General features: G+C 39.2%; 1 protein-coding gene across 1 annotated transcript in view; it reads left to right on the top strand.

Moving 5' to 3' along the window:
• Window positions 1-271: 271 nt before the first annotated feature.
• The window catches only part of LOC148408917 (neurexin-2-like), a 171,963-nt gene continuing 145,982 nt past the window's right edge, over window positions 272-26,252 (top strand). The window contains exon 1 of the mRNA XM_088440142.1: window positions 272-456. The gene's annotated coding sequence lies outside the window, so the exon portion shown is untranslated. The remainder of the gene's footprint in view (window positions 457-26,252) is intronic.

The following is a 26,252-nucleotide window of genomic DNA, read 5'->3' as shown; positions in this document are numbered from 1 at the left end:
CAAGTGTCTGAACGCTCATCGAAATCCTCCTGCTGCTGCTGCTGCTTGTTGGTGTGGTGGGAAGCACCATTGGTCCACGACGCCTGACCGCACCCTCAACCCTGCCAAGCTACCTCGCCAACTGTTAGCATCAAGTGTCAGGGGAGAGGCGGCCCCCGATGCTGAGGAGGATGAGGAGGAGGATGCTGCGGAGGAGAGGAAGCATCTTTGTCTGCGCGGAGCGGCTCGGGGCTTCCCTTGCTCTCGCCTTTTTCTCCACGCATAGAGCAGATAAGAACGACCACCATCACTCTGAAGATTAATAACGCTTCTTTCCCTGCTGCTGCTTTTATCCCACCTTGATGCAGGATTTTTTATTTTTTCGCCCCCTCCCCTCTTGTTTGGTGCTGTCTTTGGCCGACCGGAATACAAAAAGCAAGCCTTCGCTTGTGTGTGGGATCGCCGGCTGAGGCACAGGTAACGACACCGCGCACCTCCCACACTCAAGCCGCAGAATGAAGCTTCTTAATGAGACAGAACGCGGCGAAAATCCCGCCGGCTTACTTACGTGTGTCTTTTCAATGTCATCACTACGGAGTTTGTTATTGTTGCGGTCTATTCCAATTCTGACAATTATTTACACTTTTTTTTCCTCCATGAGATGTCGCTATGCTCGAAAACTCGTGGGATAAAAAAAAAAAAAAAGCTATACGTGATCCAATTCTAAGGCAGGTGTTTTCATATCAGTGTTGGGGAAGCGCGTGCGCCCCCCAAACGAGCGCAAACAAGAAGGTTGAGGTCGTGTATGAATTGCATGCCGGAAGACATGCAGTGCACGGTAGAGCTGGATGATCATTTGCATCAAAGCTGCAGCCAGCAGCCTGAAAAGAAGCCAAGGGCTCCCATTGTGCGATGCACATGTTCGTAGCTTGTCTTCATTTGGCCTAAAAGTGAGGTGAAGGTGCTGCATGCATGCAGGTTCCCTCAGATGCCACCGGTATCCTATTTATTATTGAGGGGGACATGTTCCGTGGGGAAAAGACGAGCGACCAAGATAGAGGTAGGACAAAGTATCACTCATTTCCATCTACTATATGCTTGTGAAATTGGAAAAACTTGATTGAAAACATGAAGGTCTGATAAGAATTGAAAAACTGCATCCGAGCATGAACGCCTCCTTGTGGTGTCACTTCAGCAGGGTGGGCCACTCAACGAGGCATGCAGTGGAGTTTCAAAATCCTTTGGTGGGGAAAAGAGAGGGTACAATCAAACGTATGACTAACACGGGCGGCTGTCAGTAAATATGAGATTGTTGAGTTGAAATTCATTCGATTTTCCCTGTGCATGGTTACTTCTTTAGTTATCTCTTCACAATATTGTTGCAGATTTCTGGTCACTTTTGGACCTCTATTTTGTTGATTGTTGTTGAGAAAATATTGATGCCAAAATTGCTCAGTCACCGTTCAGCTTGCAAATATCACAAGACCAAACTCAGAAAACAGGTAAGATCTGATTGATCATTGCTCTGAACAACTGTGATGTCATTTTCAGTTGACAGCAAGTAGTATCCTCACCAAAATGAGACAAGAACATTTTCTCTAAAAAAAAAAAAAGTTAATTACACTACTCTATTAGAGTAAATATAGCATGTTGTTTTCCACTGATGTGCCTATGTATAGTCGTTATCCTGATTAGTCAAATTGCAAATACGTCACTTTTTTTTTAATGTATATTACCTGTCCTTTCCTGCCTGAAATTTGCTATGCAAATTCTAGTCCACCGGCAGCACATTTCCCCACAGTATTATTCCCAGAGCATTTCAGATTTCCTGTCCACCTGAATTGGGTAACCCGAGCACCCGCCCAGCCCCCACTTGTGTTCTTCAGCGCGCCTGTTTTGCATCTGAGTTCTGTTGTAGAAAATATCTCTTCAGCTTGGCTACACTGCTCATTCTCCACTGGGTTCAGTAACACACTTGTTTAAAAGCAAATCTCCTCCTAAGTGCGCTCCCTTAAATGAGTGCTACAGTATGTTAACAAAAAAAGCAAACTCATGCAGTGCTGAGTGTATGAGTGTATGTCTGTTTGTTGAACTTGCTTTCAAAACAGTCATTTTCAGTATTTCCAGAGCAGGGCATCTTTGTTTTTTTTCTTTTGAATCTGACACCACACAAAAGTGTACCAACTGACTATGCAGTAAATATTCTGGACTTTAGTAGTGTCTTTAACATACTTATGTTCTGACTAGCCAGACATTTGTCAATAGTTGTACCTGCAGTGATATTTTAGGTCTTAGTAACAATATAAATGTATTTGAGGTCCATTATATTAGATGATCATATTTTCGGACTATGAAGTGCACCGCAGTAAGACAAATTTAAATCAAATGGATTTTTGATTTTTGAAATTGATTTGGTTCTCATGTATAGGCCGCACCAGACTATAAACCTCAGGTTGTAACGTGAGATAATTATGCAGAAAGATGATACATGGACATTTATTCGTTTATTTTAATTAACATTTTAATTTTTCAAATTGCCTGGTTACAGTAACATCCTACCTTCAACCCAGACTGAACATTTCTGCACATTTAAGATAAGTTTAGTAATGAGAATTTAAATAATAAAATGAAATAAGAACAGTATCAATATATTCTCAGCAAAAGACCTGCACGTTTGGATTGTTAGAATACCGCACCAACACAAGAGTAAATGTCAGATTATGTTTACTAGTGGAGAGTGCCCCTAGAGGCAGGTCAAATAGCAGTTCAAAATCACTACTTTGATAGTGTCTTCTTCTGTCTCCCTTTGTTATTGGGGGCCTGTCCCCTAGTGGCTAGTAAAATAACTGCATATGCATCGCACTGGACTATAAACCGCAGTTCGAAATGTGAGAAAAAGTGGCAAATTATGGCCTGAAATTTACAGTATATTCGATTTAGATTAAACTAAACCTTAATGTAAACGGTAGCATAACAGACAAAATGGCCACAAGATAGTAAAAACCAGCTGTATTTTGCTGTATAATTCATATTTTACAAATGCAGTGTCAATCAGAACGCCATGTTTTTCAAGTGGGAGTGCATAGAGCATATCGTAAAGAAAATGTTTGGATTGACTTTCCTTTTTAATCGTTTACATTAAAAGTCATGTGAAATGTGAATGTTTTCACTTGAATGTCAAGCCAAACTAGTTTTGATCAGTTTACTGTTCAAACCTCATGTAAATGGGCCCAATATTGTCGAGAACTGCATATGCTTCAATTTTACATAAGCAATCATTTATTGGCTGCAAAATGAGGGAATCTGCACATTTAATACATGTACAGTACAATGAACAAAAATAAAAACATTCTTGATCCGTGCAAATGTATCAGTTATTAATTATTATTAATTAATTAATTATTTCCCAGCTTTCACCGAAACAATGTTTTCACCATTTACACATGGGAAAATCTAGTGGCATGCTTCCAAATAGAAATGTCACAAACAGTACTGTATGTATACTGAAAACATGTTGATCCTGTGTCAGTTTACTCGCAAATTGACTAACTTATCGTGGAATGTAGGCCTGCTTTTTTTAATTTCACTTTGTATTCACAAGAAGGCATGATCTATTCTGTTGTAAGAATAGCAACAGGTGGATACAAAAGGTTATTATTCTACCTTCCAGTGTCTATTGAAAGAACTTTCAATTGCTTTCCTATTCACTTTACTTTGCTGACATAACTAGATCAAGATATATTTGAAGTTAATACATATTTTCAGACAACATCAAGAGATGATATCTCACGGCACACTTCTGCGCCATAGCACACTTCTACCTACTATGCAGCTATAATATCCTTGTACCAAAAAGCGCCGGTGATGAAGAACAAAGAATTAGAATGATGTAATGGACTCTGTTACTTTTAATATGCTTTCACTAATAGAATTTGAATGTATGGTACGTGGTTACTGCTCGTTCAGCTGAGTATTTGGACTCCCTTTAAGCCACTATCTCTTTTAAATTAGCATAGCAGCTGCTGAGCATGAAAAGGAAATCATATTTGAAATTAAGATACCTCACACAAAGGCAGCAGCCAATATGCAAAGAGAGATGGATGATTGGATGGCACGAAGGAGGAGACTGCCGGAATTAATCGCGGGGCAGAGTTGACATAGTGCGAGTGTGTGTCTGGCATCGCTCAGTGGCTTGCGCATGCATGGCGGCGAGTAGAAGGTTACAGATATTGTGTGGCATTGCGAATTGTGTCTCTTCCTCTCTATCATAGCCCATCAAGGTCACATCCGCAGACTGGATGTGGTGGCCCTGGCCTTTCCCTCTCCTGGCTCTGGCAGAGGAATGGGGCCCGCGGACCACTGCTGCTTCTAATCAGGGCTGACGCGTGACTCAATTGCATGCCAGCTGCACGGCCAAACAGGGATTATGTCCCTGGATGGTGAAGACACACACACACAAAGGTCACTGTTGAGATCTTTGTCGAGCTACACCTTGGGCGAGTGTAGGATTTGTGCTTTATTTCTGCTCAAATAGTGGAGTCTCATCCACACAATGTAAAAGACATACCCAGGAGCCCTCAAGTCACAACTGCGACACCCGCAGCGTGCTGTGGGTTACGTTGCGATCTGGGTCATTATGCCACTTGTTTTTCAGAGTCCTACCCAGCTTTTAAAGGGACACTTTGTCATTTTTAGAGCAGGGGTGCTCAATACCTCGATCGCGGTCGGCCGCCGAGATAGTGTTGGTCAACCGCATGACGTCCGCTATATGGGAAATAGAAAGTCAGCCAAAAAAACATCACCTGAAAAAACACCGTGTTGTTTACTTCTTGGGCTGCTCAGTCTTTGGGATCAAAAGATTATCAAGGTGGCTATTGTTGCGACAGTGCTCCCAGGAGGAATTTTAAAATAAAAATGCAGCAAGGCCATTCGTGTCATATATTACGTGGTACAGTTTATTTTGAAGCAATAACTGACCTTCTCACTACGTTTGGCTGTTTTTGTGCTGTCCCTTTTTGGGCGGTACATGTGCTTCCCCTTTAAGGAGGTCCATGTGCTTCCCCTTTAAGAAGGCCCATTGTGCTTCCCCTTTAAGGACACAGGTGCGCTGCCCTTTAAAAGAGCAGGTGGACTATCAGTACTGATTTGATTGTGTGCAGTGCTAACCAACGCATGTACAAAAGCAGAAGGTTGAAGTTTTTTTTTTTTCTTTCACAATCAGCTGTAGCTCGAGGTGACTTGTCTGTGAGTACTATTTATTCATGTGTTTGTTATGTTGTGCCAGAAACTACTGTTTACTTGTATTTTTTGTATTTCAGTTTCACAATTGCTTTAGTAAACATCAAAAACTTACCAGGTGCCTTTGGTGTTTATCGTGGAACGCTGTTGGCTATCTGCTAAGTTGACCACTCACAACGAGGGCGGAATAGTTTTACTTTAATGGAGTAGATTGACAGGCGGTGCGTTCTCCCCATCTATTTCATTGCACTTCTGGCCCAACAAGTTAAAAAAGTAAACAAAGCAAAACTCGTCCTATCACTATTTGGCACTTGTTGGTAAATGCATCCAACCCTGGCCACCCATCATAGGATTTTAGGTGATCCTAGGTCATTTTAAGACCCTCCCACCCTACACCCCCAAGGAGGTTGGCTCCTGAAGAACTAGATATTGGGACAGGGTGCCAACAGAAATATTTAAAATGCACACCTCTGGCTGCACAGTATGGACTCCAAAACACTTTCCACACTTTCCCTCCATCACGCCAAGGTAAATTCTTGTGATGCCTTTGCTGGCGTTTTCCTTTGCGTTTGGTAGGTGATTTCAAATGCGTAGAATAACTTCAGTCATCCTATGATCTGCCCCGTTGTTATGATACTTTCTTGCTTACTGCGTGGAGTGGATTCCCCCACCCCCCATCCATCATCCTTGTTCTATTTCTTCTTCTCATCCTTCTTTTATTTACGATTGGCACACAAACCTTTCTTTCCCCTTTTTCTCTGTTTTTATTTGCAATTGGCAGACAAACCAGAAACCCGCTCGGCTGCACACCAGATTCAATCTGACATACAAAATGCATTTGAATTACATACACCAAGTTTTCCTCCTCCGGCTTTTTGTTGCTAGAAGATGGTGGCTAAACATGACGACTTCCATGTGAGCGCCACTCCCCATCTAATATATTAGATTACTAGACCTAAAATTAGATTGGAAAAAAAAATGTTGATGTGCTTGAACACATTTATTTGCATGTTATCAGAATTTAAAGTGGGTTTTTAAAATTTCTAACTTTCTGTTCATCACTATTTGTTACTGACTGTCCCTTTAAGTCTGCCTGTGTCATTCAAGTTATCTACAGCGTATGCTCATGTACTGTTTTGCCAGATTTGTACAATGCTCAGATGATATCACCATACATCTGTGAAATTGCCTGCTATTTTCACTACAGGTGTTCTAGTAGGTGGAATGGAACAGGGCCTGTAATTTTCTGTTAGATCAATCCTACTCAGGATTCAGCTAAACTTGGCACAATGCAGCCTGTCATACAAGGAGAAATTATGACAGCGGTTGTTGTTGGAGAAGAACTCCAGAATGAGTCACCGAATTTGGTCTTGGCAAGCATCATCAGATCAGTCCCATCAGATTTTTACAGCATACAATAGGAGCTATTCTGAAAAAAACATTGGTGCTATGAGATTGAAATGGATATATACATTTTTTGCCTGTGCATTATTTATGAAGGAGCAATAATCTTCTGCTTAACCAAGAGTGTGCTGGGTTATTTTAGTGGATTTGACAGCCCAGGAAGTCGAATGAGGAAGAAGGGTAACTTGAACCTTCTCCTTTCATCAAGTCTGGTTTCGTCTCATGGTGTAATTGCTGCAGATTCATCGTCCCGCTGTTCAGGAAGCCGCACGATTCCAGGTTGGGTAGATGACAGTGTGACTGCTCAAGCGCAAGCTGATTGGCTGCAACGGAGACACATGTAGTCTCCCACCAGGAGCAGATGTAGCTATGGGGCCACGTTTACCACCTGGCACCAGGGTGTCCTTGCCACTTTGTTGACTGACGTGTTTGCCTTTTTCTGGCACCTGCCTTTTTGCTTGCCCCCGTGTCATCGATCCTGTTTACGCACTTCGCGAGCGTCGATGTAACCGTGGGTGTGCTGCATGTGTGGTCAAAGGATTTGTGCTTGCATTCCTACCTGCAGTCTTTGCACCATTGTGTGCCAATGATTACGGATAATAAATTATATCATATTTATTAGTGCTGTCAAGAGATTTAAAAAAAATACAGATTGATTAAGATCTGTAATTGACTGATTGAATTAATATAATTTTAATATCACCCACAAATTTCTGAGAAAAACCCTCAACCGGCGTTCGTTGCCTATCAAAATATTGCTGTAGAACGTAAGTAAGTAGTTTGTCTTTTCAGTCAGTTTTGTTTTCTTTTTTTTCCTCTTTAACAAATGTAGTTGTAAACATTCTGGCTGTTACCTATCAACCTAAACGTCCATCCTGTCCATCGCAGACTTGCTCAAACGCAGAGTGTTCTCGAGCCAAGTTTGCCAAAGAGCATTGTTATGGCTCGCGACATTAGCTTCTTTGTTGCTATCGATAACTGGCTGCATTCACAGCTGGCTGAGTGCTTTGCATTTATTCGGTAAGTTAAACGTGCTGTTTCTATGGCAAGCTTTACAAAGAATGCATATCATTCGAAGTCGATGTTAGGGTGTCTTATACTAGAGTTAAATTTACCATTCAATGTACCAACAAACCTCACATGCTCTTCTAATTTCATGTCTTTCTTCTGCACTCCCACCCACGATGGGAGCATATACGTGTATGCCAAAATTGATAACAACCAATCCGTGTTCTCTTCAGTATAAGATGTGGTTGAATGCGCAAGTTGAGGAATAAAAATAACTCATTTAATCAGCATGCAGAAAGTGTAAACTTTGAGATTAAAAATGCGTTTAATGTGATTAAAAATGCTTTAACCAGGACTAAACAATTGATTGCAATTATTGTTAAGCCAACACCCCTAATATTTATAATTGTACTATTTTTTTTCCATCTAATTTCTCTAACTATTGAACATAGGAAATTGTGCCCACAATGAAATCTTTATTGCTTTGAATTTGTCACAGCAGTGTCCGTCTTGCTGGGAAAATATTACAATTGGTTTATGTATTTTTTTTTTCATACACTTCATAAAAAATAGCCACGAGAATGCATATAAGCTCACTTCAGAGGGGTATTAGACCAATGCCTCCTGCCTACATCTCCTTGATTTTTTTTTTTTTTTTTTTCTTACCAGATCAGGTCTGGCTGCCCTTCTTTCGCATTTGCATACGATGACAAGATTAAAATAATTACCTGCCTTTTAAATACCCATTGCAGGAATACAAAATTAATCTTTGCACCCCCTCCCCCCGTGAGACAAAGCGTAATTTGGTAACTTCAATGCTTATACTGTATCTTGACATAGAATCTCCAGACATGCCAACAAGTGTTAATGTATTCTCCAAAGGTCATACGCCTGTAGAGTGACATTCTGTCAACTAAAAGTGTCGCACTCCTGATAAAGCTGCCATTTTCTATACAGGCTGCTAACAGTGTTCTTTCGCTTCATATTAGAAAGTCATCGAAACTATCACCATACTTACAGTAAATATCTGAAAGCAGCACAAGTCTTACTCAGGGGAAGCAGAATTAAAAAGACTCAAACCAAGAAATGTGGCACACTACTACTGCTTTTGCACTTCAGGTATTTATTGAATAATTTATACGACGACGACAGCGCACTTGCGACTTTTGCGATGAGGTTTATTAATTGGAGCGTGTCGCTCAAGATCATAAACAAGCAATATTGACTGTAACACCTGATTAGAGACTTTAAAGTTGAAGCCTCGCTAGCGCAGTAGGATTACGGCGAGCTTGTCCGCCTCGCCGTCACCAGATTTACATTTGAATCTCCATTTGGCGTTTGTATGTTCTTTCCGTGATTTTTGTGGATTTTCTCTATGTAATCCCGTTTCCTCCCACACCCCAAAACAACACTCCAAATTGCACAGAGGTGTAGAGGTGAGCAGGAACATTTGCAATTAAAGCATCAATGCTCTTTGTATTTACATACGTTACATTAATTGTTGAATTTATTCAGTACCAGCTGTTTTTAGACACATTTACTTTAGTACTAGGGAAAACGCAGTAACAGTACTGTAAATTAGCATCTAAGATTAAATGCCTAGATTCTGCAAAGATGTTATGACCGTTTGTTTTTCCTTTTGTCTTTGCCCTTTGCAGCCGTAGGACTGGTCGACGGGAGGTGTCACACACATGTTAATCATTATTATTAGTCTGGTTCTTAACAATTAAAACATGCAAGGCAAACCAACCCTTCATATTGTAGCTGGTCATAAAGACACACAAATACTGTACTGTATGTATCCACAATTCTAAAACACATTTTTCTTGGGGCTGAATCAAATCGATATGGAGAACAATGCGTTAAATAAATCCCCTTGAGACAGTATTTAAAGGCAGGCTATATAAAAATATGCATCCGGTAATAAACCTAACATACGTGTCTTGACAGTTAATGGTTAAAGCGTTGAAGCACTTAGCCCCGTTCAGATTGCACCATTCTGAGAGCGGTGTCACGTTGCAAACATTACAGCTCATCCATCGTCGTTACAGTGTGACATCTTGAGGAAAGGAAGCCGAAAATTGCACAGCCAACCAAAATGTGCTCAGGCAGCATTATCCGTGCCCGCAGAGACATAAAACACGATATTACCTGCCTGCCGTATACATTATGCAGTTACAGGCCTCAGAAGACTGCTGGAAAACAAGTTTCAAATCTACAGCAAGAAATACATGCCGTAACAAATGGCTTTGCTCGAGTTATGATATCGTTTTCTTATCTATCCGAACGTATGATCACAAACCGGCGTGGTGAGCTCAAACACGAGAAACACAAAGTAATGCACCTTGGCAGACTGTCATTCAGATAAAACACAATGTATGTCACATGACGCAAAACACGACGGCGAGTGACAACCGAATCTGAAATTGAAAGAAATTTCCCCACTGCAAGCTTGGCCAAGGATTCGAATTGAACTTCCATCAAATCGGCGGAGCGACTGAGGTCGCTCGCTATCGGTGTTGCGGATCTCTCAATGAATCTTTTCGCTTTTATTCTAGACACCTCCTTCACTGGAGCAGGCATTCATCTCTCGCTAATATTCACACACCTCTCCCCGGGGAGGAATAAGAGCCGTGTAGCATACAGCTATGTCTGGGTACGTTTACGCGACAACAATGTAATACTAAAACAAAAAAAGAAACATCTCTTGCTGCCATTTACATTCGTGTTAATTTACATACCAGTAGTTGCCAAATTTGCACATGCTCTGTTTTCTCAGGTCTTAACCAAAATTGTCACTATAAATGTATGTAGCTTTAGCATTTGATGCATCTAAGTGATTCATCTCCACTAGTCCCAGTGACAGTCCAGAAAATGTATACTTGGTTGACAAATTGTCCAGAGTAGTAGCGCTGCTACCCTGGTCCTCCAATTTTGTTTCAGCTGCAAGAAGGGTATGAGAGTCTCCCTAGCAGACAACCCTGTTATTTTTTTTCATAGATGAAAAAAATAGACGTTTGAAATCAATACAATGAAATCGACTTTATCAATTATTTAAGAATTAATATTTTGAGCTTCACCCACTTAAATTTTCAAGCCTCAATGCTAAATGTTAAATAATCTATCCAGCCATTATCTACAGCAATTTATCCTCAGTAGGTTTGCTCGTGCCTATCCCAGTTGTCTTCGGATAGGAGGCGGGAACACCCTGGACCGGTTGCCAGCCAATCGCAGGGCACACAGAGAAAAACAACCATTCATCCTCACAATCAGACTTAAGGGCAGTATGGCATCATTATACATACCATGCATGTTTTTGGAACTCAAGAGGAGACCAGAGTGCCTGGAGAAGACCCACTTGAGCACAGGGAGATAATCCAAACACCACACACACATTTGTTTTGAATGATAGGTCTTGCGAAATGGCCTCGCCAAATTTCATCATATATGTTTAATGATACAAGATTATGGAACGGATTTATGTTTAATGACTAATGACGTCAGTGCTACTTGTATACAACGGCTGTATATGGTTTGAGTAAATATCTGACATTTGGCCAATTTAGTTTGGCTGATGATGAAGGGCCATAAATCAGCTAGGCGATTATTCAACTGGGCCCTAATTTAAATGTCTACAACATGTTTACATTCATTCATGAATGATGGATAGAAACACCATATTCTTCATATTATAAGCTGCTATGGCAAAAAATTAAATCAGTTTTTGCCATGTATAGGCTTCACTGGGCTATTATACACGACTTCTAGCATCAGACATTAATGCAGAAAGCTGGTACATTTTTTTTTTTAATTGGGGATTTTTTTTTTCCAACTGCCTAGGTACCAGTTACTTCCACCTTTAGATAAAATAGCAGCACCAACACAACAGTAACACACGTGATTGTGTTTAACGGTGGATAGTGTCCTCCTGGTAGTGTGTAAATTACCAATTCAAAATCAAGCCTTTAATAGCGTCTTCTTCTGTCTCCCTGTGTTCGTAAGGAGATTGCCCCCTGCTGGCTATTAAAAGAAAACCTGCAGCCCCACCTTCCTTAAATTATAAGCCATAGGATTCAAAGCATGAGATAAAAGCAGCAACTTGTAGTTTGCTATTTACGGCAGATTTAAAGGGAGTATTTGTAAAATTTTGCATAGACCTGTGGAGGTTTTAGGGGCATTAGAGTAGATGCAACACCTCCTGCTGTCCGTTGCTATAACAGACATGCCACCCCCCCATGAGATATAAGGATAACTAGATCCACGATTATATTTAAAGCATACTGTTGGTCATTGCGGACACATTTACTTGTAAGTTTTTGAAATTTATAATGTGTTTATTTTTTAATGAAAACGGTCTGAATCTTACAGTGTCACTTTAATGACTCATCATGAAGTTAATTTTAAAATGGCTTTCAAGAAAAAAAACCCTCCAAGGTCAAAACTGTTTTGTATGCAAATTTAAAAGCATTTATGCTGGTGCTGAATTCACTTCTGTTGGCAACTTATTCCATCTGCGTGCAGCAGAACAGCTAAATGCTGCTTCACCTTGTTTACTTGGAATCCTGGACTCCTCAGTGACCTGCATAAGCCAGTGCAGGCCATTCCAGCATTGCTCTGATCACCACCCAAAATGGCTCAATGTAGAACCCCGAGACCCCCTCCCACCTGTCACTCTAAGGTAGATGGCATTTTCACGCGGATGCAATTGATCATGGAATGGCACAGCCGTCTGGACTTGAATCAAGAGATTTTAACAGCTGCCCGGCCGTCCATCCGTCACGCTGATCTCCACTGTGCTCGATGCGGGCCTGTCACACTTAGATGGCCAAGTGACGGCGACGCGGGAGATGTGTGGTAAATAGCGCGGGGGCCATTTATTTCCACCCTCCCTCCGTCTGCAGGCGTCAGTCATGGGGAACAGATTCATGCTAATTCATTGTTGTATATGCATCAGGAGTCTCATCGAAGCAAACTCAATCTTATCCTTGCCCGCGGCTGCTTTGTCTATAAAGGCGTTTGTCTCCGGCATCTTACCTGCGTCAGCTCTCGCTGGGTGCACGTGGGGCGCTGGTTCTGGGGAATCAACGGGAGTCTGTGTGATGCCCAAACGCAAGCGTGCTTGCTTGTGTGAGGCAGGAAGGAAGGCAGAGGCGGAGGGGACGCTCGCTGGCGCCCACTCTCACTTTTTGTCTGGTGGCGTTCTCCTCAGGATGAGATGTGACAGCCCCGGATGATCCAATCGCGGATGTCATAGCATAGCTGCTTATTAACTGGGATTTCAAGGGCAAACATTCCCATCATTAGCAGTGTACTGTATGAAAGAGGAAAAAAAGCCTGAGCAAGCGAGCCAATGATGGATCACGCTAATGTCAACCTGGGTGCTGGAAGAACCGCTTGTCTCATCTGATTTTACCAGGCGCGCGTTTTAGGAAGTTTCTTGACGAGGATCTTAATTTTCAGAGCGTGGATTGATGCAGATTGTTCTTCTGGAGGATGACATCTCAGCCGCAATTTTGGTCCTCCTTCTGAGTTGAGTGGGAAGGAACTGTCACATGTAGTCAGACTTACATGGGCTTGCTTTCATGATGGGTACGTTTTACACCATTTGCATGTTGGTAATTCTGAAAATGAGAAGGAGAAGTTGATCTCCGTTATACAGCTTGTAAATGTTAACTCCCCAACTGTGGAGTTGCTCATTAAAATGATAGGTGTCTGCTCTTATTCTTAATTCGGTATCATCTGAGAATTCTATCTTCAAAATATGAGATCATCTGTTTCTTGATATTTATGCACATATTGAACCTCTGTGAACTGTTGCACAGTAGCATTAATAAGCTTGAGCTCATGAGGATTTCACACTGTTGTACAAGCAGTAATGCATCATTAATAGAAATCAGACATAATTATGCGCTAAAGAATTCAAATAAGTAGAGGGTGTGGTGGTTAGCATGTACATCTCAAAGTTCTAACAAGGGCGGGGGTGCCACTTTGGCCTTCCTCTGGCTCATTGGTGTCTCCATACATTCCAAAATCCTTGTTTCTTGCTGGGGCTAGCCCTTTTTTTTTTTTTTTTTGGTTTAGAAACCAACAAAATTTTCATATGCTAACTGTTACCATTAGCAATAGTAATTTGCATCAGTGACTCTTAATCACAACTAAGGTCAACAAACACGAGTATTAAGTTCCTACATCCAGCACATACCGTTACAATATTAGCACATAGAGTCTATGCGCTAATATTGTCTTTAATGAAAATCTGCTAACTACTCAATCAGTAAGTGTTTAAAGCACGCATTATATTCAGCCATTTGGCCACAAGGTGGTGCATCAATCCCAACAATGGAGCCATATGTCAAGACTGACTTTTTTCCCGAAGTACGGCTGTTGTATGCCTTTTTCACTTTGCAATTAATGAACATGCCTTTATTTTTGTCTATTTTTTTTTACTTTGATATCATCCCAAGCTTGCCATGTTTTTGATGGGATAAGACTTTCTTCCTTGTCACCATTGCAACACTATTTATGCCTGCAAGAAATGTCTATGTATAAAACAGTGACAAAACCATGGTTTCGACAGAGCTTTGAGGCTGATATTTTTAGTTGAATGACTTTAGTTTGCTATAGTTGATTTTCAACTTACTAACTTTAGTTGGCTATGGTTAATTTTCAATTTACCCAGCTTGGTTAACTTTTTTCCCCCAGTCCTATATTTTGTCTTAAGTGAAGAATCATATGTGCCCCTTTGTGTGGACCAAAGGACAAATGGTTTGTTTGTGATTGGCTGACATTAAGTAGCGAAGAAAGTGAGTGACCAAAGGCTTTTTGGCTAAATTGTTTTAGTTGCAGCTTGGCTGCCACGTTTGGTGCGTATGGTCTTTTTCTGTTTAGGTTCCGCTGAGTATCTAGTTTAGTCCTTAAAGTATTAGTAAGTAAGTAAGTTTAGTGGGATTTTGTTCATATTTTTGGAGAAAAATGTAATTTACATTTTCTTTTATTTATTTTTTTAACTACTTTTACCCTGTGTTTGAAAATTACAAAACAACTGAGCTGGCAGTAAATTAATACTTGAGTCATCGGCATTATGAAGAGATATAGATGGAAATATTTGATTAAAAAAAAAATCAACAGAATGTGTTTTATCTATACTTTAGCCAAATAACCTTGCACATCAGGGTTCCAGTCAGCTTTATGAACTGGATTATGCTTCATGACCTGGAATGATTTTCACTTCAGAGTTGTGCGTTTTCAAGAGTTAATCATAAATTATTTTGTTGAAGAGTGATTTGTTGGATATAAATTATAGATGGTTATATTGTAGTATCAAGAATATATAATTTTTTTTAATCTCATTAAAACATGTATGCATATGCTGTTATTGCACAGTTGAGGTCAGCGTATGGGTTAGCTATTTGATAATTACATTTTAAGTAATGAAGCAGTGGTGTAATAAATGCACAGAGGCTTTTCAAATGTTAGCTATATCAAAAGAATTTATGAATATTACCGGCTTTATGGTTATACTTTTTTTTTTGCCATATGCATGGACCCAAACTGTTCCAGTAGCTATAAACAATAGCAATGAAATTTTAGTGCATTCATCATGCGGCCGAGTGTGGGGCGCCGATGTCATGGTGACTCTGAGATGCGACACTGTGGCAGCTGCACAGAGGGTAAACTAGTTTGACACAGCCTGTCCTCTAGTGCCACCTCGGGCCAAGCTTTTATGTTTTTTTGCCCCACTGCTCGTGAGGAGAGTAGTCCATCTATCTATTTCATCCCCCAAGTGAGTCATACTATAGCAGATATAGTGCCTAGGATGGAATTTTGCCATCGGAGAGCCTTTGTTTGCAACTTTCGCTTTTGTTTTTTTGGTTTTGTCCTAATGCAGTGCTTTTCAATTATTTTTTTTGCAAAGCGAAAACCTTTCACGCACCAGCACCTACCGTGGTGACTATAAATAAGATCATTATCTTTAAAAGGTGTACGTAAAATTGTATCCTTTTTAACATTAACAAGAGGACAAACAGGTTACAGGTTAGTGTGAACCAGAAAAATAAAAAAAATAAACTTTAAGTGCATAAAAGTGTCTGAATTATTGTATCTTAATAAGAAACAAGCACGATAAAGTTCACTTTTGGCAGGGTTTATCATTTACAAGTAACTGAAAAAAAACAAAACAATGTGGATCAAAGTGTCTAAAAAAAATGTCAATACCTCATTTAAATTAGAAACATTTTTGATCACCTGACTCATTTGATCTTGGGTAAGGGTATTATAGTAAATTTTATAGATATTTATACTGTCAATTTTCCTTGAAGGACTGTCCTCATGACATGATCAAAATAGTTTCTCCCCCTCATCTCCTTTTTTCTAGTGTTACTCCTCTCCACCTCATGTTATTAGTATGGTAGCATGCTCACACTGAGTCGGACGCTCTTTTAACTGTGTACTCAAGACAAATACATTTGACACATTCACAGAGGAGCGGCGGCTGAGTGAATGTCGATGATGGATATGTCTGGGCCCAGCTCCACTTATTGGAGCCCTCGTAGCGCGGGCTCATAGCTGCAATCTTCGCTGATAAAAGCTGCGATGCTGAGGCATTGATAACAGCAGGTCACTCGCCAACCAAGACGCTCGCTGATGCTTTCTGTCTTCTCCATCAAATATTGTTGCTCTCAACTGCATCTGTGGTGCATGCCACAATGTAGTGAGCAGATGTGCGCTGCAGTTGTTTCTGTACTACACCTACAGAACATTTGCATTTACTTAATGAGGTAGTGTGCGCAGAAGTCTGTTTATGCTTGTAGCAAGTGTTGTGCACTTAGCTACTCAATTACCTGGCTTACTGGTTTGTGAAAATGTCAGCTGTTCCAATGCCCCGCGCCTTTTGGAATGCTGAAACACACATACTCGTGCACACGCACACTCGCTATATGGCCTACATATACAGTACTTCTATTACACTTTGATACTCTTTAAAGGGGTTATTAAACTTGCCTGTCTTTCTGTTCTTGGGCTTGTGTTCCAGAAAAACAAGTTTTATGTGACTAAAAAATTGATGTATTATAATTATTGTATATTGATGTACAGTATATACATACTGTGTGTGTGTGTATGTATATATATAAAACGGTCTACAGGCAGTGGGCAGGGCACACCCTGAACTGGTTACCCACCAATTGCAGGGCTCAAAGGGCATTAAGATGAACAACCATTCACGCATCCAATCACACCTAAGGACAATTATAGATGTCCAACTCCAGTCCTCGAGGGCCGGTATCCTCCATGTTTTCAAGTTTTCTCCCCCCTACAAATCAGTTTCAAACGATTAGCTTATTAGCAAGCGCTGCAGTAGCTTAAATTGATCCTAATCATTTGAATCAGATGTGTCTGAGAGAGACAGTTTGAAAACATGCAGGATACCGGCCCTTGAGGACTGGAATTCGATACCTGTGATTTAGACTGTTCAATACACCTACTATGCATGTTTTTGAAATGCGGGAGGTAACCAGAGTGTTTGGAGAGAACCTATGCGGGCACAGGGAGAACATGCAAACTCCTCACAGGCAAGCTGGAATAGAACTAGAGACTGTGAAGCGGACATGTTTAATTACAAAATAATGATACCATTAACTACCAGTTTTGACACAATATAATAATTATGAGATATATTAAGCTTGTCATTGTCTGAGCAGTATCGATACGTTTTGATTGACATTCCGATTAAAAAAAAAAAAACAATGCATCTTGCAAGCCCTACTGTTGACACCGCTATAGTAGTCGTAAACAAAATAACCCATCTATCATCTTCGAGGAACAAGGCAGACACTTTTGCTCCTGCAACTCCTCGCCCCCTCCCACCAAAAACACCTTCAAGTAATTGAAGCCATGCGGCGAAAATGCCCCATCATAAAAGATTGAGCTGTTGGGATGTGTGTGCACCTGAGAAAAAAGGAAGAAAAAAAAATAGAACTGCGGAAGCCATAGAAGGGATAGCATGTAAGATTCATAAAGCTGCTAGGAGACGGGAAATGTTCTTTGCAACGTGACATACATTTGGCAGCACATGTTGTCATGCTCTCACTGCTTGCACTTAGAGGCTGGAAATGCAAGCTTTATGTATATTGGATATACAAGGCTGAGACCGTCATTTATTTACCAACTGAACCACCATTTTCAAACGTCATCATAATGTATTCAAAATGTCAAAAACCCTGAGGACTTTCAGGTTATTATACCTTCATTTCAGGGTTAAGAAAAGTTGAATCAGAAATGATTACAAATAAAATAATATGTTCTCACATGAAAGTCGAACTACTTGAAAATGTTTAAATTTAACATCACATTTTTAGGATTTATAAAGCACTCAAATCGTAGGTGCTTTGAAATGAAACAAGCAGTGATTGCTTATAGACTGGAGAGACATTTTCCAATGTGTATTGCTTTATTGTCATTGTTCCGAGAATTGGACAACAAAAATAAGAGTACACACTCATTGCCATTTAAGAAATACAAGTAAACATATAATATGGTAATTTAAAATAATAGGGAGTAAGTATTAAAATACAGTAAATCTAATCTAGTTTGGCTATTTGTTAAGAAAAAAAAGACCTGGCTCTGTTTGAAGCAACACCTGAAAATTGGCAGAAAAGCTTTTAATTGACTCCTAATGGTAAAAATGATATCTTTTTTTGATCATCAATGTTGTGAATTTTGCGCTCACTTTCACTGAGAATCAGGGTATACCCAAGGATCATATACAGTTTATTCAAATGCCAGCTTTTTATCATATAAAGAAATGAGACGAAGGGAAGTAATTGCAAAAACATTTCCCTCATGAATGTTCCCTGTTGAAAAAAAAAAATAGCAAGGAAAAATGAAAAATAAATACCTGATTATCATTTGTTGTACCTGTGTGAACATCCTTTTATCATCAGTGATTTGGTTGTGTTTAGAATTAACCAATTACATCCAAGTTAATGTTAATTAATGGGAAAACCTAGTTTAGTTTTTAATTGTTTATGTATAAATGTTCACACATGTATAGTAATGTTTTTTTTTTTTTAATTGAACTAAAGGGTTAACAAACAAAATGTCTTGCACAAGTGGACTGACAAGTATACGTAGATTTGGTTATGTTCAGAATGAACCAATTACAATACATTCAAGCTAAGGATAATTAAAGGAAAACCCCTCTTTATTTTTCATAATTTCTATTTATGGCTTATGTATACATCTATAGATTATATAAGTAATTTAATTTGTTATCATTGTATTATTAGTCATATATTGTTTATATATTCATGTATTATACATAATTAAAGTTAGTATTCTCTTTAAATTTGATTGAAAAAATTAACTAAGATTATGTATTAAACTAGTGCACACCCCCATTTACTTTATAACTGAAGGTGTGGTTGTGTTCAGAATTAACCAATTACAGTACATTCAAACTTATGTTCAATCGGAGGCACAATTTAAAAGTGTGCGGATATTTGTGCAACTGCATTAATAGTTTATTTTTGCTTTGTTCTATAACAGTAGCATGTTTTATATTCTGCCTAGTTAATAGGTCACATAAATTGAGTGAGGAGAGTTTTGTTTTTGTAGTTTTGTTTGTTTTTTTTTATATCAGAAAATCATGGCATTTGTGCATATGAATTATCATGGCCATTCATTGTTGAAGTATTGTTTTAATGCCCACTCATTGGGATTTTTTTTTTTTTTAGTAAATTTTGGGTAGCACATGACAAAACATTCTCCATAAAGAAAACAGGTATAGTGTTCTTGTACAATGTAAATATTGCTTCCCACCGCAAGCCAAATAATGCCGAATTAAGTCAAACAATACAATAAAAGAAAATTAAGCCGGCAAATCTCTGAGGTGTCCCTCCGTCTCAGAAGACCACTGACGGAATTTGTTCCGAGCTGGAAGTCTGCAATAATGTGGCCGCTTTTCTAAGCTGTGGGTTTACATGGTAAGTAGCTTGAGCTGGGCCCGGGCTGAGCTAGCAGCTTGCTGGAGCGATGGCGCACAGCTGAGCAGCCTTCTGTGGCTTCATCCTGTGTGCTGCAGGCTGCAGGGCGGGTGCTGTCCTTGGAGCTGAGATGAAGCTCCCCGGGCACCAGCGTGGCCTGAGTGACAGCCCCCCTGCTGCCTTTCGCCTGCTTATGTTTTCAAGTGTGTCCTATTTATACACGCGGCACAATTCCTACTCAACTTTCTCTTTGTTAGCGCCAAGAACCTCTCGTTTTGAAGCATTAAAAATGTATGGCGATACCGCCAGCTCAGACAGTCGTTGGAATTGTTTGTGATAGCGCTTGTCATTTCAGCCGCGTGACAGCTAATGAGTAATGTTGTAAAGTAACATGTTCTCAACAGAATTGATTTGTAATTCGTTCAATGATTAATGAAAATAAACGCACAGCGAGTTCAAGATTGACCATATTTGGGTATCTGGGCACTCCGCAAGCTGCACAGACCTAAATCTAAATTGGGGTTATGTTGCCTTTGTCACTTCTTACATACATTACAAGTAAGGTTACACCTAAAACCAAGCCGTTATGGATTTTTTGTAGTAGCAAGTTATATTCTTGGATAATACATCCCCTATGCTTTTTGGAAAGTTATTTTCTTCATTTTGCAAAGCTCCATGTGCTAATGGCATCTCTAATGAATGCCTGCTTAATCAGTAACCATTTTTAAGGACACTAATAGCATCAGCTTCATTCATTTATTCATTTGGCCACAAGGTAGTGCACCAAGAAAAGCAATGGTATGTTAAGACTGTCTTTGCATGCATTTTTTTTTTTTTTTGGGGGGGGTGCTCTGGTATGCCTCTTCCACTTTGCAATAATCGAACATTACTGTAATTTGTTCATTTTTTTTCCATTGAAAAAAATCCCAAACTACATTCTGTGGAGATTCAAGGCTGATGTTTTTAGACATCCTAATTTTAAAGGTGACTTACCCGACTAAGTCAACTTTTTTTCATAACCCTCATAAAATTGTCAATTTAACATTCGCTACGATCGTCAATGTTCGCGGCTTAGTAGGATACTGACTTAAGAGAAATATCGAAGATTGAAAAGGGAGACAAAAAAAAAATCTAATGTGTTGATTGGGGCTTTGGGCTGAATGGCTACTTTAGAGCGCTCCGTTGTCCTTCTGTAAAATCCTTTATATTCCTGCTAGTAGACACAGATGCATTCTGCTTTCAGTGCTCAAACATGTTGTGTTATTTGGTTGACAGTTGGGTGTGGCTGCGGCATATTCAGCACACATGCCCCGAGTCTTTGAGCAGAACAAGGTTGGATTTTTCTCTTCTTTTTTTTTTCCAAGCCATATTTTGTAAATTTGCTGTTTTTTTTCCTATTCATTCACATTTGGCAATGGTATTAACAACACATGTCTGTAATGTGCCAAATTTAGAAGAAATTTTCATTTCACATGGAGTTTAATGTGATTAAAAATAGAATGAGAGATATTTATATGATTTTTTTTCAAGCATAGCTTAATTTGCTGCAAAATGAAATTCATTATCAACGCAAAGGTGGCTGGCTGAATTTTGCCTTTTGGGATACCTCAACTCATAATCAAAAACTCCTTTTCAAAAAGAAAAATAGCTTCCTCAAGTAATGAAAATAATATTCCAAATTCCTCTATATTCTCATGATAACAAGCTCTGTCGGGAACAAGGAACAAAAGGGAAGGGATTAGTAAACAGTAGCATCCCCAATATCCGTATAGTTATCTTTGTTTATTACAAGGCTGCCTGATGAAAAACACTTTGACTTTGAAAAGTGCCTCGATAGATCTTCGGTGTTCCTGATACGCTTCGCCGCATGCTTCTCAACTATTTAAAAGGATATTGCTCTCAAAAGGCAAAATCCTGACAATGTTTGGACTTTGAAGCTTTGGAACCTTGTGGTCACGCTTTGTCTCGTGCGTATGCAAACATCCATGCTAATTAGAGATTATCTTACTCGCTCAAAAAGTAGCATCGGGCCCATGTTTAAAAATATCCATTAATGCACACGCTGGCACTTTGCGTCCATCTGATAACTTTGTGGTAAGCAGCTATTGTTGGCCTCCTGGGAGAGCAAGTTTTCTGCATGCGCGCCGTCTCACAGGGAAGCCTGATTAAATATGAGCGAGTAAATATAGTCTGTGCTGTGGACCTGCGGGCGGAGGCATGTTTGAACAGCCGACAAAATGGACGGACCTTCTCTTAAACTTGGATGAAGCAATCAAATCCCAGTTGCGCTTAATTACTTAAACAATTAGAAAGCCTTGTAAATGATTCAGCGTGAGACAGCAATCAAAGCAAAACGATGTCGCTTTAATGAAATCGGGAGCTGAAACAATGGAAAGAGTAGCAAATTGGAGGGAACAAAATGCAAGTGGAGCATTGATCCCTTCCACAGAATCGTTTATGTATTTTACTTTGAATTCAAAGTAAATGTGATAGACTTATGCGGGTAAGGCTTTTCTTTTACATATCTGACTTCAACATGCGCATGATTAAAAGTATGTATCGTTATTCTGTGTTGTTTCCATCATTTATTCATCACACGGAATTATGGCAATTCTTTTCTTGTTTGACGTGTAAAGCTTTTAAATGTGTGCAGTGTCTTGTTAGCTGTATAATTCAAAGTAACAATGGCAATAACGCTATTGAATCAATATTTAAAACTGGTGGAACACGCTAAAATCACCCTTGATGAATTCATTCTGTAACATAATGATTTTTTTAATCTGCTTTAAGAATGCAAAATTGAACGAATGATTAGGAATGAGTTTTGAAAAAAAAACCTATGAAGAAAAAACAATCGATTAGTCTTTTTTAGTGTTTATTTTTCCCGTGAAATGATCAATTTTAAAAAGAAATGTAAAGTGAAACATTTAATGTCCAGCTTTTATTCATACATGGGATATTATTTCAAATTAGCAGTGTGTTAACAAATAAATTAAGATTGTGTTACTGGTTTGGTTTCTAACTGCAGAAGAAAGGGCAAAAATTTGTTATTTTTTTCCAAAGTGAAAGCAAATTTTTGCAAAAGTATATTAATCCAACCCAAAAATAGGAGCACCTTTACTGGTGTAAGGTTGAATTTCCATTAATTTAGACAGTTTTAAAGTAAAAAAGAATTTGCAACTTCTAGAAAAAGAGTTTATAAGGGAGAAGGTTGAATGAAAAAACAGGTGGAATTATATTAAATGACATTGAATTTGAATAGAATCTACTGCAGTTGGGTGAAAGGATTTACTAAAGGAATTGTCCAACTTCAAACAAACATAAACAAATGGAAATGTCCAAAGTTATCAAAGTTGTTCCCAAGGTGAAGGAAACGATCTGAACATTTTGAATTTCAAATCAGAGTGACGTAAATGCAAAATGAATGGTAAACAACTAATTAGGAGCAAAGGGGAAATTTGAGGAAAAGCGTTAATGTTTTGAACAAATAAATTAGAAGTGCAGCGGATGTGACATTTTGGGCTATGTTGAAGTTGGAATGGTGCCAATTGGTCAGTGGAAAAAAATCTCTTTGGGCAACTATGCAATTATCAAAAACTGAGTTTATTGTATTAATTTTGAATGGTAGAACATTGTACATCCATGTTTTATAGCTGCTACATGTTTTATTTTTACGCTTTGAACCCAGTGGCTTATGGTAGAGTGCAGTTTATCTGCAGTTTTTTTTTCCTAGCCACAATGGGGCAATCTACTGGTACACAAATGGAGACAGAAGACTTTTGAAATATTGATTTTGGGTTTGAACTACTATTTTACTCGCCTCCAGAGGGCACTCTTCACTAGTAGCCCTAACAGGTGTGTTATTGTTGTCTTGGTGCAGTATTCTAACAATCTGAGCATGTAGTTGTTGAAGGCATTATGTTGCTCTAAAGAGGCAGTTTGGGAAAAACGTTATAAATGTAAACAAATTTTAAAACACATCCACGTACCATCTTTCTGCGTGACTGTCTGATGATAAAACCTTTATGCTGCGGTCTACACACAACAAAAATAGATTTTCTGTTATACATCGCTTCTCGGCCAAAGTCCGCTGGGATAGGCTCCGGTTCGCCCGCGAGCCTAATTAGGACAAGCAGCATAGAAAATGGCCGAATGCCTGAGCCTCTCATTCAAATTCACAAGATAACCATAAAAACAGTAACGACTGCCAACTGTTGAGAAATACGAGGATGTCAACATGTTCCCTAGGTGCCAATGTTGAGTGAATCCAGACTCTGAATGCTAACTTTTTTTTTCACCTTGGGGAACCTAACTCAATTCATTCGTTCCACACCCACGACTCATAGGCTGCCAATCCATTCTGTGCGCTTCTATTGTTTCATGACTTCATTGATATGAATGTTTGATAACAGAAGCACTATGAATTCAAAATCACTTCCCTAATTATGATGCTTTTTCCTCAAAGCCTTCGCATGCAAATCTTTCTTTCCCCCAAACGTGGATCTGTTATCATATGGGAATGAGTTGGTAGATGTGTGGCGGGTTCACTTTCACTTACCGGGTTCAAGCTTTGCCGTCGACGCGATGTCATTACCGAGTGCGTTCTTCTGCTCGCTCACCTCTATAGGCGGATTGTAATTGCTTTCATAGTCTTGCAGGCTCCATTTAAAGGACGGCAGCATAATCAACCTCCGCCACTCCTCTATGTGAAAATTGATGAGCGAAAAGAGTCGAGCTAAACTGTTTGGGGCCAATAACCGTGCGGAGCAAATGATGCAGTCTTTTGAAATATTGCACCGCGAGCTGCTGATTACAAAACTAAGTGTTCACAGCTCACATGCTTCTTCAACAACCACTTAATATTTCACACCAAAACACAGTCAGCTGTCATTGAAACTCTATTCATTCTTTTGAGGTTGTGACAAAAAGCTCATTAAGTCATCAACAACCCACATGTTTAAGTGCATCCAGTCATATGGATTCATATGCACGCAGTGACCGATTCATGAGAAACAGCCACTCAGGCTAATGAGATTGAAAAGAGGCAAATTTTTGCTTTTACAAAAGCAGCTGCTCAGTGGTGATTGCCATTGTCGGAAAACTATTCATTTAACACGGTGCTTATTCTTGTGCTTTTTTTTTTTTTTTGTTTGTTTCCTCTGGTGAAGAACCGTGCTGCGTCATCCTAAGAGCTCTTAGGCATATTTTCTTTTCCAAAGGCTGAATTTGGATAGTCCTCATTTATTGGATTCCATTTCGCTTTTGAAGGTTTGCCCGACTGTGCGCTTATTGAGGGTATAATAATCCTTTTTGTCATCATCGATGGCCTCCTCGTTATGGCTTTCACTGAACAATCCTATTGATTCCGCAGTGAGGTGTTGTTAGATCACGTCGTGTTGAAACGGAGTGTTGAAATGTTACGAAAACTCACACAGTGAAACCCAGCTGCTTGGATTCATGCAGAACATGCTCAGTAGATTGCCCTGCAGCTTTGTGCCTTACTGCTTTAGAGCAGCGCTGTGTAATATCTGCACGTGTTCAATCACAAACTGTTGGACTTCTGACCACTCTGCCTGGACCTCCCTTAAATTGCATGTTTTAAAAGGAAAAAAAAAGCCAATCAGCCAAGATTGTGAAGTTATGCGATCCAAGTATATATGATCACTGTATAATCCTGGGATGAGGAGCCAAAATTAATCAATTCTTGTGTGGATACATATATATATATATATATATATATATATATATATATATATATATATATATATATATATGGCATTCAAGAACTGACTTGACAAAAAACGAAAGTAAAACAACTTACTGTAATGAAATTACAACATTGTAATTCAATTAGTTTACAGCATCAAGTAAATGCTGCAAGTGAGAGTGACGCTACAGCAAACGTTTCTTTAATTCTAAATGATCAACAGGCACACTCGTCCAAATAAAAGGATTAAGGTTGCCCTTCAGAACATACAGTACATACGACATATATTTGCAGAACCGATTAATGACGTTGTTGATTCAGCAGCAAATTAAAATATTAGAGCCGATCATAAATTGACAATTATCGGCCCATCAGATTGGCATCAAATATACTTTCATTATTGCATCACAGCATTATGCATTTTTCAATATCATTCAATCAATTTCAGTATTAGTTCATGGTTCAATATTTTTTTCTTTCGACATTTCAGCCTTCACACGCGATTTCTTCAGAACTTGGAAATGTCTCTTTATAATGTCTTATTGTTAAGCTGTGGTTCACGCTGCATGTCACGAATGATTAAGCAACATTGCAATGGAAATTTTCTCCGCTCATTATGCAATTTTCACAATTTAGTATGTTAAATATACAAATATTCAAAAAGAAGTGATGTCCAAGCATTTTGTACTTATTTGACAGCATCCACAAAAAAAAAAAAAAAAAAAAAATGACAGATTCAGTATCAGCCTAGGGCATACTTCTGCAAATAATAATTGTGTGGGTGGTTTTTGTTCTCTAGAAATCATCTGTGGCTTGTGTAAATGTTGCTGGGATGAAATCTTCAAAGTGCCTCGATGGCTGAAATAACAGCTTCCCAGCTTTGCTTTGTTTATTTCCCATTTTCTGGTTCACGTGAAGGCGTTTCGAGACCACTT

This window comes from Hippichthys cyanospilos, chromosome 18 (genome assembly GCF_059441005.1).
Source record: "Hippichthys cyanospilos isolate Australia breed blue-spotted pipefish chromosome 18, RoL_Hcya_1.0, whole genome shotgun sequence".
Taxonomy (NCBI): domain Eukaryota; kingdom Metazoa; phylum Chordata; class Actinopteri; order Syngnathiformes; family Syngnathidae; genus Hippichthys; species Hippichthys cyanospilos.
Note: the sequence above shows the minus strand (reverse complement) of the source record. Positions and strands in the feature narration are given on the sequence as shown.